The sequence below is a fragment of the Ceratotherium simum genome, chromosome 19 (assembly GCF_057802395.1).
Source record: "Ceratotherium simum simum isolate JZ-2026a chromosome 19, ASM5780239v1, whole genome shotgun sequence".
NCBI classification, from domain to species: Eukaryota; Metazoa; Chordata; class Mammalia; order Perissodactyla; family Rhinocerotidae; genus Ceratotherium; species Ceratotherium simum.
This window is the reverse complement of record NC_141918.1, coordinates 33,928,947-33,945,526: the sequence shown is the minus strand read 5'-3', so window position 1 is coordinate 33,945,526 and position 16,580 is coordinate 33,928,947.

Below are 16,580 nucleotides of genomic sequence, written 5' to 3'. Positions count from 1 at the left end.
CAGGATCCGAACCCAGGCCGCCAGCAGCGGAGCGCGCGCGCACTTAACCGCTAAGCCACCGGGCCGGCCCAAAAATAAATCTTTCTAAGAGACAAAAAGGATTCTGGAGATGACATTTAGTTTCCAATGTGACAGCATCTTCCTATAAAATTTGATATGTGTAATTTTTTAGAGTAGTCTCATGAATGAGTATCAGTGAATAATGTAACCAGACATTTTCCTCTTTGGGTGTCTAATTTGCTTTGACTATAGGTTCCTATAATACATAAATGGTACTTTTCTCCATTGCTGCACACCAGATTCATGTACTATAGCAGAGGCTACAGTGACCCAGTAAAAGCAGGAGGGAAAAGCAAGCTGCTCGTCTTTGCAAGCCTTCTTTAGCACAGATTGTATTTAGACACATCTTTTTATGACAGTTTTGCGACTCCGAAAACTGGGTGTGTAAATAAGCAGTGCTGAAAATGCGTGGCAGCACAACAGAACTCCACATGATGTTGGCACTTGAGCTCTCATCTCTTGGTCTTAGTACTTCTCTCAGCTGTTCATTGCTTACGCCCTGGCAGTTTCAGGCTCCAACTGGGACCAGTGCTTACTTACTTTTTTCCCCAGATTCCACCCTTCTAAGGAAGGAAAACCTCAGATCTTGATTTCTTGGCACAATTCCCTTTAGCCTTATTCAAGCCCAGTTTACTAGGAAAAAAAAAGTATAGAAACACTTTTAAAGTTTCATTTGAAATTTAGATTGAAAAAAATAAGTTTCTAATCCAAAGTTGTACGTGTCAGAAAGAATACAGAATCGTAAGCCAGAGGCACTGGATCCTGTCCTGATGCTGCAGCAAGCAGCTGTGACCCCTTTGGCAAACACTTAGTCCTCTGGGGGCTCCTGTTTTCATCCGTAAAATGGCGGGTCCCAACACATTCTGTAATTGACACTCACTCATTCATCAGCAGTTCGGGTGCCTGCCTACTGTGTGCCAAACCCTCTGCCGGGGGCTAGGAAAATCACAGAGATGCCTAAGGCATGAACCATGTGGTCAAGGAATCTTCATTCCTAGCATCACTGGTCACCGACTGACACTGAGCTCTGCTGAGACAGGTGACAATGCTGCCAGAGCAACCTACTGACTATTTTTACCCAGAAAGCCATATGTTAAGAGAAAATTTTAACCTATTTTCCCCAAACCAAAATAGAAATGGGGCCATAATGTTAGGTCTATTATTGTACTGTGCATGTCATATGCAAAGATGCTGGACCAGGTTAAGGGGAGGGAGCATCCCAGAATGAATCCCAAGCATTCTGCTTTACTCCCTGAAAGGCTCCCTTTGCTAAACATTTGGGTCACCATTTCCCAAAATGTGTTCCACAGTGCATTAGTTCCTCAGACTGTTAATAGTGTTCTGTGAAAGAAGGTTCCAGCATTATAGAAGTTGGAGGAATACTAGACAAAAATGTTAAATAGTTTTCCTTAGAGCAGGTTTTCTTGGTGACTTTATTGTATAATGTGACTCTAAAAGAGCAAGGAGGTATATTTTGAAGCACTAACCAAACTTATTTGACCATAGAACTTGTCTATCTGTTTTGCAGAGTATTTCATGGAGCCAGTTCTCTTTGGGCCTGGCCATCAGGACACTTGTGAAAATAGTTATTTATTCTAAAATGCATGTCTTTCACACAACAACTTGTACACGAACATTCATAGCATCTTATTCATAATAGTCCAAAAGTGGAAACAACTCAAATGTCTGTCAGCTGATGAATGAATAAGTAAAATGTAGTATAACCGTACAATGGAATATTATTCAGCCATAAAAAGGAATGACGTACTGCTACAGCATGAGTGAACCTTGAAAACCTAGTAAGTGGAAAGATGACAGACACAAAAGTCCACATATTCTATGATTCCATTTCTATGAAAAGCAAATCTGTAGAGACAGAGAGTAGATTAATGTTTGTTAGGGATGGGGTGGGGAAGAATATGAAATGACAGCTAATGAGCATGGTGGGGCAGGGAGGGGGTTGATGCTGAAGACGTTCCAAAACTATATTGTGGTAATGGTTATACAACTCTGAATATACTAAAAACCATTGAAGTGTATACTTTAAATGGGAAAGTGTATGGCATGTGAATTATGTCTTAATAAAGCTGTTAACAAATACACGTGTTTGTGAAAAAAAGGTTAATTGAAAGGAGTTTGGGACTGCCTTTTTGATTGCTATCCATTTCTAGTTATGATTTATCTTCTTAGGGGTTTGCATGCCATAGTGGAAGGAGCTGACCTGGTTTAAAACCCACTTGTACCATTTATTGATTAAGCAACCATGGAAAAGTCCTAACTTCTCTAAGTCTCTCTTCCCTTGTCTAAAAATAGGAATAATTAACAGGACTATTGTGAGGATTAATGAAATCATGTATGGCCATTCTTTTGAAAAGTGTAAACATTTTATAAATGCTAATTATTATTTTACCATAAATAGTAAATAGACTACTTGAGTGGGAAACCTGTGAGATGTTCAACAGGTTACTGAACCTTTCTAGGGCTCAGTTTTCTCCTCTAAGATAGTAAGATACCTTCCTCACTGGGTTGTTATGAGAATTGAATGGGTTAATAAGTGTAACACTCTTAAAATTGTGCCTGACATTTAGTAAGCATTAAATATTTATAGCTTAATTTCTTATTTTTCTTGCCAAGCTTACTTGCAAACATAGTTGTCACACATTGTATTTTTTCCTGTTTTATTTTTCTCTTGTCTTGATCTCTTTGACCATATCTAATATATCATTCCTCCCTTTGTTTTTAGTGGCTCTTAGTTATTTATAAATCACCATATTCCTTTTTTCCTGCCATTCTTCTAGGGTGCATACCAAATTATTTTTGTTGTTTCTTAAATATATGCTCTTTAACCCATATTGTAGTTTTTTGGCTCGTCTCCAACATGTCAGCAACCTCTTTGCTCTTTGCTTCAGTTCTCTGGATGATGATATGTTTAGAAGAAAAAGACTACAAAGAAAAGGGAAAAGAAGAATGAAAATTCTACCTGGGAAATATTTATTATCTGCTCCCTTTTAAGAAAGAATAGTTTTGAAATGGTAATGTCAGCAAAGAAAAGTGGCATGCTAAATGCTGGCAGAACAACTGTGCATTTGTAAATAAGTATTAATGAGTTGAGCCCAGAAAAGTAGTAAATATACTATGCATCTCCTCTAACAGTCACTATATTGATGCCTTTGGATAACTTTGATCACTTTCTAGTCAAAACTTCATAACAAAGACACCTCACTTTAATAAAACAAGAAATATGGAAATACAGATTTCAGAAATAATGAAAAGGAGAAAAGAAATGGGGCTCATGAGATCTACATGCTAGTTTTAGTTTCTTCCTCTGTAAACTAGACATTCAATAAGATCCCTTTTGGCATTACAACTCTATGATTCTAACATAAACTAGGAGATTATATTCACTATTAATTCATTCATTCATTCAATAAACTTTTACAGAGTGCCTATAGTATACAGGAAAACAAGATGTGGTGAGTCCTATGTGAGAGGAAACCTCACAGGAGGGTACCTCACCCAGACTGGTGTTTAAGGAAGGCTTCCTGTGCAACATAACATTGAGTTAGATCTTAAAGAAGAAATGGGAATTAGATAGTTGAGAGAAAGAAGAGCATTCCAGGAAAAGGAGGAGCTTATGTAAAGCACAAAGGGCTAAGAAAAGCCAACATGTTCACGGACCTCATTAGTACTTATTTGTAAACACTCAGTACAATATGGTTGGTATGGAAGATTGTGAAGGAATGAGCATAATCTGCTATGTGTGCCTAGTATGTTGCTTAGCATGTCATGCTAAGGAGTTTGGATGTTGACCAGCAGGCAACAGGGAACAGAGGTTTTTAAATGAGTGACGTAATTACATTTGCATTTTAGAAATATTTGGGAAACACATGGAAAAGAAATAAGAGAACAGGCATAGAGATGGGAAGACCAGTTAGGAGGCAAGCAATGATAAGGGTTTGAATTAAGGAGGACACATTGGGAATGGAGAGCATTGAGGACCGATTTGAGTCATATTCAAAAAGATACGACTAAGGTGGGTGACAAATTGGATACACAGGCTAAAGGAGAAGAAGGAGCCAAGAAATTCTCCCAGGTTGTTCTTGGGGGACTGAACAGACGGAGTCACCAAACTTCAAGAAGGAGAGAGTTTGGGTAGGGATGGAAAGAAGAGAAATTCTGTTTTTAACATGTTTACTTTGAAGTGGCTGAGACATGCAAGTAGAAATGTCCGGCAGATGTTGGTTCTATGAGTCTAGAACTCAAAAGAAAGATCTGGGATGGACTTCTAGTCCTAGTGGTCATTAGCACATATGTAAAAGCCACCGCCACTAGACTGTAAGCTCAGAGGGCAGAGACTCTGCCTTATCAGCAGTAGGAACTCAAGAAATATCTGAATGAATGAATGCAATCCCAAAGGAGTGAGAAGACCTGGGACTTCTAACAAAACATGGGACTGCTAATTTGAAGTTGAGCATCAGTGGAAGAACACACAAAGGAAGATGAGAAGAAACAAGAGGAGAAATAGGAAACCTGGAGGAGAACAAATTCGTGGAAGTCTGGGGAGGAAAAGGTTTAAGAAGGAGAACATTCCAGCAGGGTCAAAGAATACTGGAGGGTCTGATAAAATGAATCTAAAGCATGTTTAGTGGATTTCATATCAAGGAGGTTGGTGACCTAGAGGAAACAGTTCTGGTTCAGTGAAGGGGGGACCATCCTTTTGAAGCATCTTGGCTGAGAAGAGAAGGGGAGAAGGTAGTAACTAGGGGAGACATTTTAGGATGGTTCTTTCTTTGTTTTAAGATGAAAATATCGTAAATAAGTCTATTTGATAAGAAGGAAAAACTAGTAGAATGAAAAAGGCTGAGGCATATAAAAGAGAAGAGATAATGAAATGTGTTTTACAAAAATATTCCTAATTAGAGTCCTGTAAATGGGAAACTCCTCATGGGCCCATAAATTGTTACATGATTTGCAAGAGAAATAGATTTACATTTCCTTTAAGAAATACTTTAATTGTGGAAATCAAGAAATATTTGTGGTGTTGCTCCATTATCTATGAGAAATATCCATATATCTATCCAAGTTCCCCATTTTTAATTATAAAATGAGACGATGCCCATTAATCCCACCTGTTTTCTCTCCCTCCCTCCCTTCTTCCCTCTCTCCCTCCTCCCTTTTCTCCCTCTCACCTTCTCTTTCTCCTCAGCCCTAAACACTGATTTGTATTCAGAGCTCCTAATGGAAGAAGATGCATCTCTTCCCAGCCTTCATTCCAACCTACTTTTTAATTTTCAACTTATAAGCATAAACTGAAATAGAAAAAAAGAAATCCCATTGAAACCATGCATGCAACACCATACACAAAAATTAACTCCAAATGGATTAAAGACTTGAATGTAAGACCTGAAACTATGAAACTTCTAGAAGAAAACATAGGCAGTACGCTCTTCGACATCGGTCTTAGCAACATCTTTTCAAACACCACATCTGACCGGGCAAGAGAAACAATAGAAAAAATAAACAAATGGGACTACATCAAACTAAAAAGCTTCTGCACAGCAAAGGAAACCATCAACAAAACGAAAAGACAACCTAACAATTGGGAGAAGATATTTGCAAACCATACATCTGATAAGGGCTTAATCTCCAAAATATATAAATAACTCATGCATCTCAACAACAAAAAAACTAACAACCCAAGTAAAACATGGGCAAAAGACCTGAACAGACATTTCTCCAAAGAAGATATACAGATGGCCAACAGACACATGAAAAGATGTTCAAAATCACTAACTATCAGGGAAATGCAAATCAAAACTACAATGAGATATCACCTCACGCCCGTCAGAATGGCTATAATTAACAAGACAGGAAACAACATGTGTTGGAGAGGATGTGGAGAGAAGGGAACTCTCATACACTGCTGGTGGGAGTGCAAACTGGTGCAGCCGCTATGGAAAACAGTATGGAGATTCCTCAAAAAATCAACGATAGAACTACCATATGATCCAGCTATTCCACTGTTGGGTATTTATCCAAAGAACTTGAAAACACCAATTTGCAAAGGTACATGCACCCCTGTGTTCATTGCAGCGTTATTCACAATAGCCAAGACTTGGAAGCAACCTAAGTGCCCATCAAGGGACAAATGGATAAAGAAGCTGTGGTATATATACACAATGGAATACTACTCAGCCATAAGAAACGACGAAATCCAGCCATTTGTGACAACATGGATGGACATTGAGGATATAATGCAAAGTGAAATAAGTCAGAGGGAGAAGGGCAAATACCGTATGATTTCCTTCATTAAGTAGTAGATAATAACAACAATAAACAAACACATAGGGACAGAGATTGGATTGGTGGTTACCAGAGGGGAAGGGGGGAGGGAGGAGGGTGAAAGGGATAATTCGGTACATGTGTGTGGTGATGGGTTGTAATTAGTATTTTGGTGGTGAACATGATGTAGTCCATGCAGAAATGGAAGTACAATGATGTACAACTGAAAGTTTTACAATGTTATAAACCAATGTTACTGCAATAAACAAAAAATTAAAAAAAAAAAAAGAAACCATGCATGCAATCCTTTGGGAGGAATGCTTGAGGAACCTGGTGAAATAATGGGATTCTGGAATGGAAGGCCCAGCACTCCTCTTGGTTGTAGGAAGGTTCTATGCACCACAAATCAAAAGGAAATGAGGAAACCTCTGAACAGAAAAAGAAAAGAAGAAATCAAATACAGCGCATCCATGTTTGCAGCACTGTATTAAAGTTCAACTTCCCCGGGCTCTAAGTGGCCACCATCACATTGTCCCTCTTTCTGTCTGAATGGACAGGTTGGTTGGGGTGGAGGGGACTCTAGAAAAAGAAATTTCCTTAATTCCTTCTCTTTACCTCTCTTTAGGTTAAGAAGTAAAGGAGCTCATTTAAAATGTCATATCTACTCAATAGCTTAAAAGTTGAATCACTAGTTTTTTAAAATAAAAATAATAAATGGACTTTATAAGAAGCTCCAACAGAACAGATGATATTAAGAAAAAGGTGAAAGTCCCTCCAGCCTGTTGCCCTATGACCACTCCGCAGAGGTGACCGTGGACAGTAGTTATTGGGCATCCTGCCAGAAATTCCCTAAGGATGTGTGAGCAAAAACACAATTACACTTCATGTAAAAGGAAGATGATGGTGCTGCTAGTCACTGGGCCCTGCGCTGTCACAGTCCTGGGCTTTTGTTTCTAGATCTGCAAGTGGGTAGGCCTGTTTTTTCCTTTCCAACGGAATTAACTGAAATGGGCACACCAACGGCACGTTGTAGTCTTGGTTCAGTAGTGATAAAGTCTTAAGTAGATTTTAGAAGTGCAGCGAGGGAACTCAACCCTCTGATCCTCCTCCTTCTCCTCCAAAAGAGAAGAGCAGCTTTGAAAAGTTAAGCCCCCTGCTAAGGTCCATCTCTGACTCCCTCTGGGGCTTCTTTCTGGAAATTCTGTCCTTTTCCCAGCTGGAGCCCCCTCCTCCTCGGATGGGGAAGGCGTTCTGCTGCTGGCTTGGCTTTAATGAATATCCAGTTAAATAGAAAGCCAAAATCTTCTTTTCTGAAGACGAGAGAGAATAGATCTGAGGTGGGAAATAACCACGAACTAGGAAGTAAATGAGGAAGAATCAGAATTTCAGTAGGAAGAAGATGAGAGAGAAGAAGATGACGAAGAAGAAGGAGAAAAAGAAATCTTTTTAAAAATGCTCAGAATGATTTGCTGTTTCCACACATATCATCTTTCATGGATCTGCCTGAGAGAGCTCCCTTTCATCACATTGAATAGTTATAATACTGCTGAAAATGTGTAAACCTGTGCGTTTACTTGCTTCCGTTAACAAAAGATAGCCCTGGTAGCTTTTTCAGCCTCAGACTTTCCAGTCTTCAGTGACCTGAGCAAGTAGATGAGCAATGGGGGAAAATAGGCTGGTTCATACTTTTTGGCATCGACCCAATTTTCCAATCTTCAAAATTCTCAGCCAGTTCCCCTCTCCTCATCATCTCATTGTGCTACTTGAAAGACACAGTGGAAATAGCTATGGGAACACAAGGAAAGAAAGAACACACACCATGGGGTTAGCAGAGAGGAAACCCTCTTAATAGCTTTCAAAAGAATAAATCCTGGAGCAATCCTGAGTCTTAAAAGATTTACCAGAAATTTAGGCAGAACTCCAAGACCATAATGCTGGAAAAAATTAGAATATTGGGCATTGTAAGATAGAAGATAAGGAGAAGAGAAATTCCGAATGAATTAATAATTAAATTCATGTATGGCTTCTTGTTAACAAGGCCCTGCCAAGAACCATAAGATCCGACCCAGTTACTCTGTTCGTTGGAATAAATGTGATGTTGTATTTGCTGAAGTAATTTGTATCAGCTTGTTTCTAAAATAACTTTATGCTCCAGGCCTTTCAGGTAGCTAAATCCTGTGCAAAGTAAGAGTTTTCCAGTGATTTTTTTAAATCAAATATTTCCTATAGATATATTGCCTGGCCTGTCTTAAGTTCTGACTATGGTTTCCCAAGAATATTGAAATTTATAGCTTGAATGGACCACAGCTGTGTCCTCAGTAATTATTCTCTGTCTTATGAACTCATGAGGAATATATTCACAGCAAAGAAAGCACTAGAAACTGAACTATAAGAAGAATCTACCTAAAGATGTGTCAAGAAGAATAAGTTGCATTCAGAAGTATATTTTTTCTTTATTCCAATGTGGGCTCTGGCAACATATGAGGGCTTTTAATATATAATCTTGATTTATTGGCTTTTTCTTTAAAGGTTGAAATGATAGATTCATTTTACAGATGTGTGTGACCAATATACAAGTTTCAATAAACTTCAAGTTGTATTGAAATTTTAATAAGTTGGCTGCAAACCAAAAACACTCATGAAACATTCAGGGCTTACTGGTTTTTTTGGTGTTTGAGACTCCGGGGGCAGTAAAGAAGACATAACAGTATTTTTTTCCAACTAATTGGTGAATAGATTTGTCTAAAATAGAGACTCAGCAGTCCTGTCTGCAGGGTCCCTGCCAGAAATGCTATGGAAAATAGGCAAGAAACAAAGCATAGACAGACGCATTGAGGGACAGACTGGTTATCAAAGCAGAGAGGCATCATGGGAAAGGGGAAGGTGCAGTGGCTCAGGTGTCATGAGATGGGGACTTTGGCAGACTCTATAGTTGCTTACCCAAGAGATTCCTCATTTTGTTCAGATATTGTGCAGAGAGCCTTTGATATCAAGAAACGGTTCTGGCCTCTGGCCTAGGGAAAGATGAACACGTGATCCCATTCTTTCCAGTGATACATAAGGGGAAGTCTGCTGGAAGATTCTGCTCCTGGTAAAAACTAGAAGTGTATAAGGATAAGGTCTTTTTCTGCCTGGCTGATCCTAGGTCAATCCAACCCACTCACCCTCTGCCATTTCTGGCCTTTGTTTGTGGCAGCCATATTGCAACCATGAGAGGATGAGTCCTCAGATGAAAAGCCAACATGCCATGGATGGTAAAGCAGAAAGATAGAAAGAGCCTGGGTTTTTGATGACCCCATTGAGAAGATGAACCAATGCCACCAACTGGCCATCTCTAGACTTCTTGATATGAGGACAATAAATCCGTTTGTTTTAGCCACTGTTTATCATTTTTTTCTGTTATTTGCAGCTGAAAGCATTCCTAATTAATGAGGGAATTATAGTCTTGGTTCTAAAACCAAATCATAGCATGACACTGAGCAAAAAAATGACCTTGTTAAAAAAATAAAATAAAATGAACAACCTCTCAAATCCTAAGTTTCCTTATTTATAAAATGATGACTAAGAACCAAAAAAATCACTGTGATATTTTCAAGATAAACAAACAGTCTACATTTTCTAAATAATTAAAAATACATATTTTGAGCACCTACTTAATATATTATGAAGTTTTTCCTGGCCCTATGCTAAGGGTTTAACCTACATTACCTCATTTAACCTTCAAAAAATCCTCTAAAGTGAGTACTCTTAATGCCATTTTATAAATGAGAAAACTACCATTGAAAGAGGCTAAGTAACATGCCCAAGGTCACACAGCTACTGAGTGCCAGAGCCAGGACTCACACCAAGTTTGTTTTCTGCATCTGAAGCCATTTACCACATAGAGAAATACAGAGGAAATTCCTTCTAACAGTATCGCTAAGAGTGAGGCCTAACGCCTCATGGACACTTTGCTGATGTTTGTTGTTTTACATTTTAAGAGACGGGCCTTGACCTATGGTATGAACGAAACCATGTAATAGTTACCCCATCCCACCAGCACCACCATCTTCATACAGAGACGGGCTGAGACTGCCCACAGGAAACAATTTAGAATTTTTTCTGATACATACACAAACAGGTAATTGAGAACTGAAGTTCCATGCCATAAAGTGTGTCTATAATAATTTTGTTTCGGAAGAACTTTGAAAGCAGGAGTAATCAAAGCCCACCTGGGTCATCTAAAGAACTCTGAGGAAAGCACCCAAACGTAGAATGTCTTTGACAGTCTTTCCCGGTAAACAGCTAAAATAAACTGCATAATCCACTCTAGATAACTGAATGAATGGACTGCTAACTCAAGAGGTTATTAACTACATCTGTGATAAGGGAGGTGATCCTGACCAAAAAGATGACTCTGGTTTTGGAATTATGATCAATTCTGATTAAGACCACTTTTTTTCTGGCAGAAATTAGCCACAAGCCCATTTGTCTCTTAAGGCATATCACAATTCATGATATTAAAACCTTATCCTTTGCATGTGGAAAAACACTCATTTATGCTCTGAAATTTTTTTATTACTAAAAAAAGTATTGTTTTTGTAGCAAATCTTAAAAATACAGACAAGCAACAACAACAACAAAAACACAGTAAAGAAGACCACCCGTAGTCCCACCATAAGATGTAACAATTTAGTATGGATTCATTATCTGAATGAATGTGTATACTGTGGTTGTTAGTGAAAATGGAATATTGGGAAGACAGTAGCAACACATTCAGAGTGCTATTTCCACCACGGACCAGCTGCACGACCTTGGGCAAGCTTCTTTAACTAATCTTGGCTTTGGTTTTCTTACCTATAGTGGGAATAATAAAAATACCTACTTTTATAGTTTTTTTAGTGATGATTAAATGAGTTACTTTATGTAAAGCACTAATAATAGTGCTGGTACATACTAAACACTAAATAAATGTGAGCCATTATTATATAATGTTTTGTAACGTACTATCAGCTCTTTCATGTTATTTCATAATGTTCTGCAACATAATTTTTAGTGGCTACAAAGAATTCGATTTTAACAATACACTATTATAATTTAACAGTCTTTTATCGTTAAACATTTCAGTTGTTTCCAATATTTCACTATTTTACATGCCTTACACTGTGACAAAAGTACTTATAGCCAAATTTTTGTACACATTCCTGATTATTTCCTTCAGAGGTATTCTTAGGAATGAAATTGGTGAGTCAAACGGTTCATACAAAGCTAAGTTTCCGGAAACGTTACATGAATTTACAACTCCTTTAGGAGTGTGTGGAAGAGTACATCCCCTCCCCACTTAGAAAATATCCAGTATTTTGCCAATTTGATAGTTTTTTAAAGTTTTTAAAATTTCTTTTCATGAGTTACTACTGAGGTCAAAGGCTTTTTCATTTGTTTGTGGACATTTGTGTTGGTCCTGGAGACCTGTCTGTTCCAGCACTCCTGTGCGGCCAGATGTCTTACAGAGGGGTATACACACTGGTTCTCCACCTCCTCGCTGTTCACTGACCTGTTAGCCCACTCCTCACCCATCACCAATGACCTCCACTTCACCAAATTCTGGGATCATTTTTCTATCTCACTTCTGTAGACCTTTTGGTAGTATTTGACGCCACGTACCACTTCCTCCTTAAAACGCTCTCCTCCCCTGCCTTCTGAGATACCATGTCCTCCTACCTCTCTAGCTATTCCTTCTCAGTCTCCTCCTCTACCTGACCCATCATACCCTAGTCCTGGGCCCTCTCTCGATGTGATCACATTCACTTCTCATTTAATTACCACAAGTACTAATTACCACATTTATATCTCCAACCAAAACTTTCCTCCTGAGCTCCAGACTCAGACATTCAGCAGATAGTAACATCTCTACTTGGATGTATCAGAGGAGTCTCAAATTTAACATGTTCTCAAAGAAACACTGATTCCCCCCTGCTCTTCCCTCAGTCTTCCCTGACTTAAAATGTCACTAACATTTTCAGAGCTATTTAGGTTAGAAACCTGAGAGTCATTCTTGGTCACTTTCTCCTTCACCATGGGGCCTTCTCTTCCCACTCATAAGCAAGTCCTATTGTTTCTCTCTCCAAAATATATCTCAACCCTTCCATTCCTTTCCCTCTCCTCTATAAACCTCAATCCAAGTCAACATCACCTAGCCCAGCCTACACCCTCACAATAACTTCCCATCTTGTCACCCTGTTTATTATCTTGCATCTCTCCAATCTGTTGTCCATAAGGCAGTCACAGGCATGGTTTTTTTTTTAAGTGGAAAATTTGATAATGTTATTTTCCTGCTTAAAGCCCTCCATTGGATTCCCATAATTTTTCAAATAAATTCCAAACTAGTTATCTTGATCTAGAAGGCTCTACGTGACTTGATCTGTGTCTACCTCTTCCATTTTCATTCCTTACCACTTGCCCTGCTCTCTTCTTTACCACACTGGCCTCCTTTCCATTCCTTGTACCACTAAACATTTTGCCACTCCAGGGCCTTTGCACATGCTTTTCCTTCCTACTGGAATGGTCTTCCACTTCTCCCACCCCTCTTCACCTAGAAGTCTCCTTCTCATCCTAAAGGTTTTGGTTTATGTGCCACTCCTCAGAGAGGTCTTTCCTGATCACGCTATCAAACTACTCCCATCTCATATTCTCTGTTCTCTTCACAGCACAGGGCCTCCCATTTAACAGGCTCTCATGAAATATTTGCTGAGTAATGGATGAATGGATATTTTGCCCAGTTTAATTTTTATTAGTGTTTTAATATTTCTTGTTGATTTTCAAGAACTTCAAGCACTCTTTATATATATAATATATTAATGCTTTCTCTTTTGTCTTTTGCTCTGCTTTGTTTGTGGTGGTTGATAGATGTTTTTCATTTTTATGTACTCAATTCTATCATTTCTTTCCTCTAGGATTCTAACTCAGGTGTCAAGCTTAGATTGCACTTACTCATTCTACTATGGACTTAGCCATAAATATTCACCTTTATTTTCTTCTATTTGGTACTTTAATATTTTAAATTATATACATTTTAATCTTAAAATCCACGTGGAATTTGTTCTACTGTACGACATGATGTAAGATTTAACTTGTCCCAATAACATTTATAATAATTACTTTCATTTATAGCTGATTTGAAATGCCACATATAATATATATTACATTCTTATAAATATTTGAGTGTGTTCCTGCAATCTTTAGACTATTCTCTTTGTTTGTCTGTCTATCCCTGCACCGGTGCCAATCTACTTTATTACCTGGTACAGCCAGTACCCTCTCATCATTATTTAAAGGATTTTCAAGAGTAATATTCACTACATGAAGGCTTTCAAAAAATTTTAGCTATTCATTCATTTTTCCGTCCAGATAAACGTAAAAGAAAAAAAAAGCCCCAGTAGAATTTTAATTGGAATTATATTTGATTTATAGTTTAATTGTGGGGAAATTGAAATCTTACCATTATTAAGTCTTCCCTCCCAGGAATATGGTCCATCTCTCCATTTAAATCTTTTTTATTTATGATTCTCAGTAGAAATGTGTGGTTATACATAAGTCCCACTCCTTTTTAGGTTAACATGTAGTAGACATTGCCAGTGCCCTTCCCACCACATACCTTTGGCATTCCCATCTACTTGCCAGGGGCTGCTGACTGAGCATCCCTGGGCCTTACGAGGGGTCTTTTCTGGCCATAGGAGCACACCAGGCCTGTTGGCAGGACAAGTTGAAAGTCTGGAGTTTATGTCCCCAGGAATAGCCTTTACCCAATGACGGTGGAGAGTTGGTGGGTAAACACCCAGCCTCCTCTGCCTTCTGTTGGAATAACTCTATGGTGTGCTCACATTGTCTCCCAGACAGGCCTGGTAGGGTGGTGCTCTATTTGCCCCCAGGAATAACTGGCTTGATAATGTACCCTCTATTGACTTCCTTCCCTTCCCTTCCCTATCTCCCATCCTCATTCCCAGGCTGGGTTCCTGGGATTCCTCTTCAATAAACAACTCTGACACTCATCTTTGTTTCAGGGTCAGCTTCAAGGGGAACTCAAACTAAGACATAACCGCTACTTATTTTTGGTTGCTATTATAAATGAGACTATTAAAAATTAAAATTTCTAACTAGCTTTATAAAAAGGTTATTGATATTTTGTCTATGGTAAGATATATCACGTGTGCATATAATGACATATTCAAACACGTTTTTGGCATGAAAAATTAGTACTATTAAATTGTTTTACATATATACTCTAATATGCTGTGAATTACTGTATATTTATACATCTATACAGATAGAGTTGCTTATACAACCCCTAAGTATAGAGTATTTTAGGGGCAATTTGGAGAATTTTCAAGGGTGATTTTGGCTGTGCACAATTTTCACCTCACTCATTGTTTTTAGAATCTAATCTTAAGATCTTTGGCAACTGGCTTCCTTACTGAATTCATTTATTAGTTTTAATAGTGTTTCAACTGATTCTTGCAGTCTTTCTAGGTAGAAAATCACATCAAAAGGAAATAATAAGAGTTTTGTCTCTTTTTCATTATTTATATATATGATTTCTTCATCTTGTTTTATTGCATTTACTAGAATTTTCAGAACAATGTTAAGTATTAGTGGTGAAAGGGATGTCATTATCTAATTTCAGATTTGAATAGAAATAAAATGTTTCTCTTTCTAGTGAGAGAAAGAGAGAGAGAGAGTTTGAGGAATGCATACAGCTTACCCAAAGGCAATTAAATAAAATAAGTTGAATTAAAGTGAGTGATAAATTGAATGCAGAATGGAATAAATTTCAGTTTTACCCCAGTATTAAATATTTTCTGATTTTTCAATAAACCATTCCTAGTAAACTTGATGCTCTTGGTTTGAAATTAATATAATTTCTATAGGCTCATCAATAGTTTAAGTCTATCTGAGATCATCTCTGGCTGCTTTATTTTCACTGGACTTTTTTTTTTTTCGTGAGGAAGATCAGCCCTGAGCTAACATCCGATGTCAATCCCCCTCTTTTTGCTGAGGAAGACTGGCCCTGGGCTAACATCTGTGCCCATCTTCCTCTACTTTATATGGGACACTACCACAGCATGGCTTGACAAGCAGTGGGGCGGTGTGCACCCAGGATCCAACCTGTGAACCCTCAGGCCACCAAGCAGAGAGCACACACTTCACCGCTACGCCACCGGGCTGGCCCCATCACTGGACTTTTGATTCCATGGTTCATATGAAGAAGTGTTGCTTCTTCAGATTGTTCTGGGACCCCTAAAGATCAGGGCAGTTGCCTGTGATTTATAAGCTACAAATATTAAAATTCTAAAATATAACAGAGGGGCCGGCTCAGTGGTGTAGTGGTTAAGTTCGCGTGCTCTGCATCAGCGGCCCAGGTTCGCAGGTTCGGATCCTGTTTGCATACCTAGGCACTGGTAATCAAGCCATGCTGTGGCAGGCATCCCATATATAAAATAGAGGAAGAGGGGCACGGATGTTAGCTCAGGGCCAATCTTCCTCAGGAAAAAGAGGAGGATTGGCAACGGAGGTTAGCTCAGGGCTAATCTTCCTCACCAAAATATATATATATAACAGAGGTCTGGGTTTCCATACCCACACTTGCCAAATTCACACACCCCGTATAATTATTTCTGCTTTTATTATTGGTTCTGACAGACCCAGGGGTTTTCACATAAACACAAAATACAAAAATTTAAGATAATTTTAAAATTTGGAAGTAATATCAGCTACCCTCCTCTAAATTTCATTTTAGGGGTTGCTTTACTAACTTGGCCAGCATTTTGTTTTGCTTCTTTTATAATCTGGCAGTCTTCGTCAAGCCGGACACGAGGAGGGCTAGAAATGGTTCTGCCAGGGCACATGTCAGATGGTACCAATTTCAAGTTAGCATCCATATCTGTTGATAGTGTGTGAAGGTCAAAACTTCTTCCTTGAGGAATCCTAGATGTAATTTTTTATTCCTCAGAAATTTTCAAGTTTTATTCCTCATGGATATATTTTGAAAATTCCTCAGTCCACCTATTTCTTCTCCCCACTCCTATTTTCCCTGGATTAGTGAGGGCAGGTACTGGGTCAGCTATGCTAAAGTGGAAGATGAGGGGGAAATAAATACTTTCTACCAGGTCCAAAAAATTTTAGTCTATTTTAAGGCACAATCCATTGCAAGTAACTTAATTTATTCAACCAGTCAGCTATTGAGAAAAATTTAAGATGTTTTC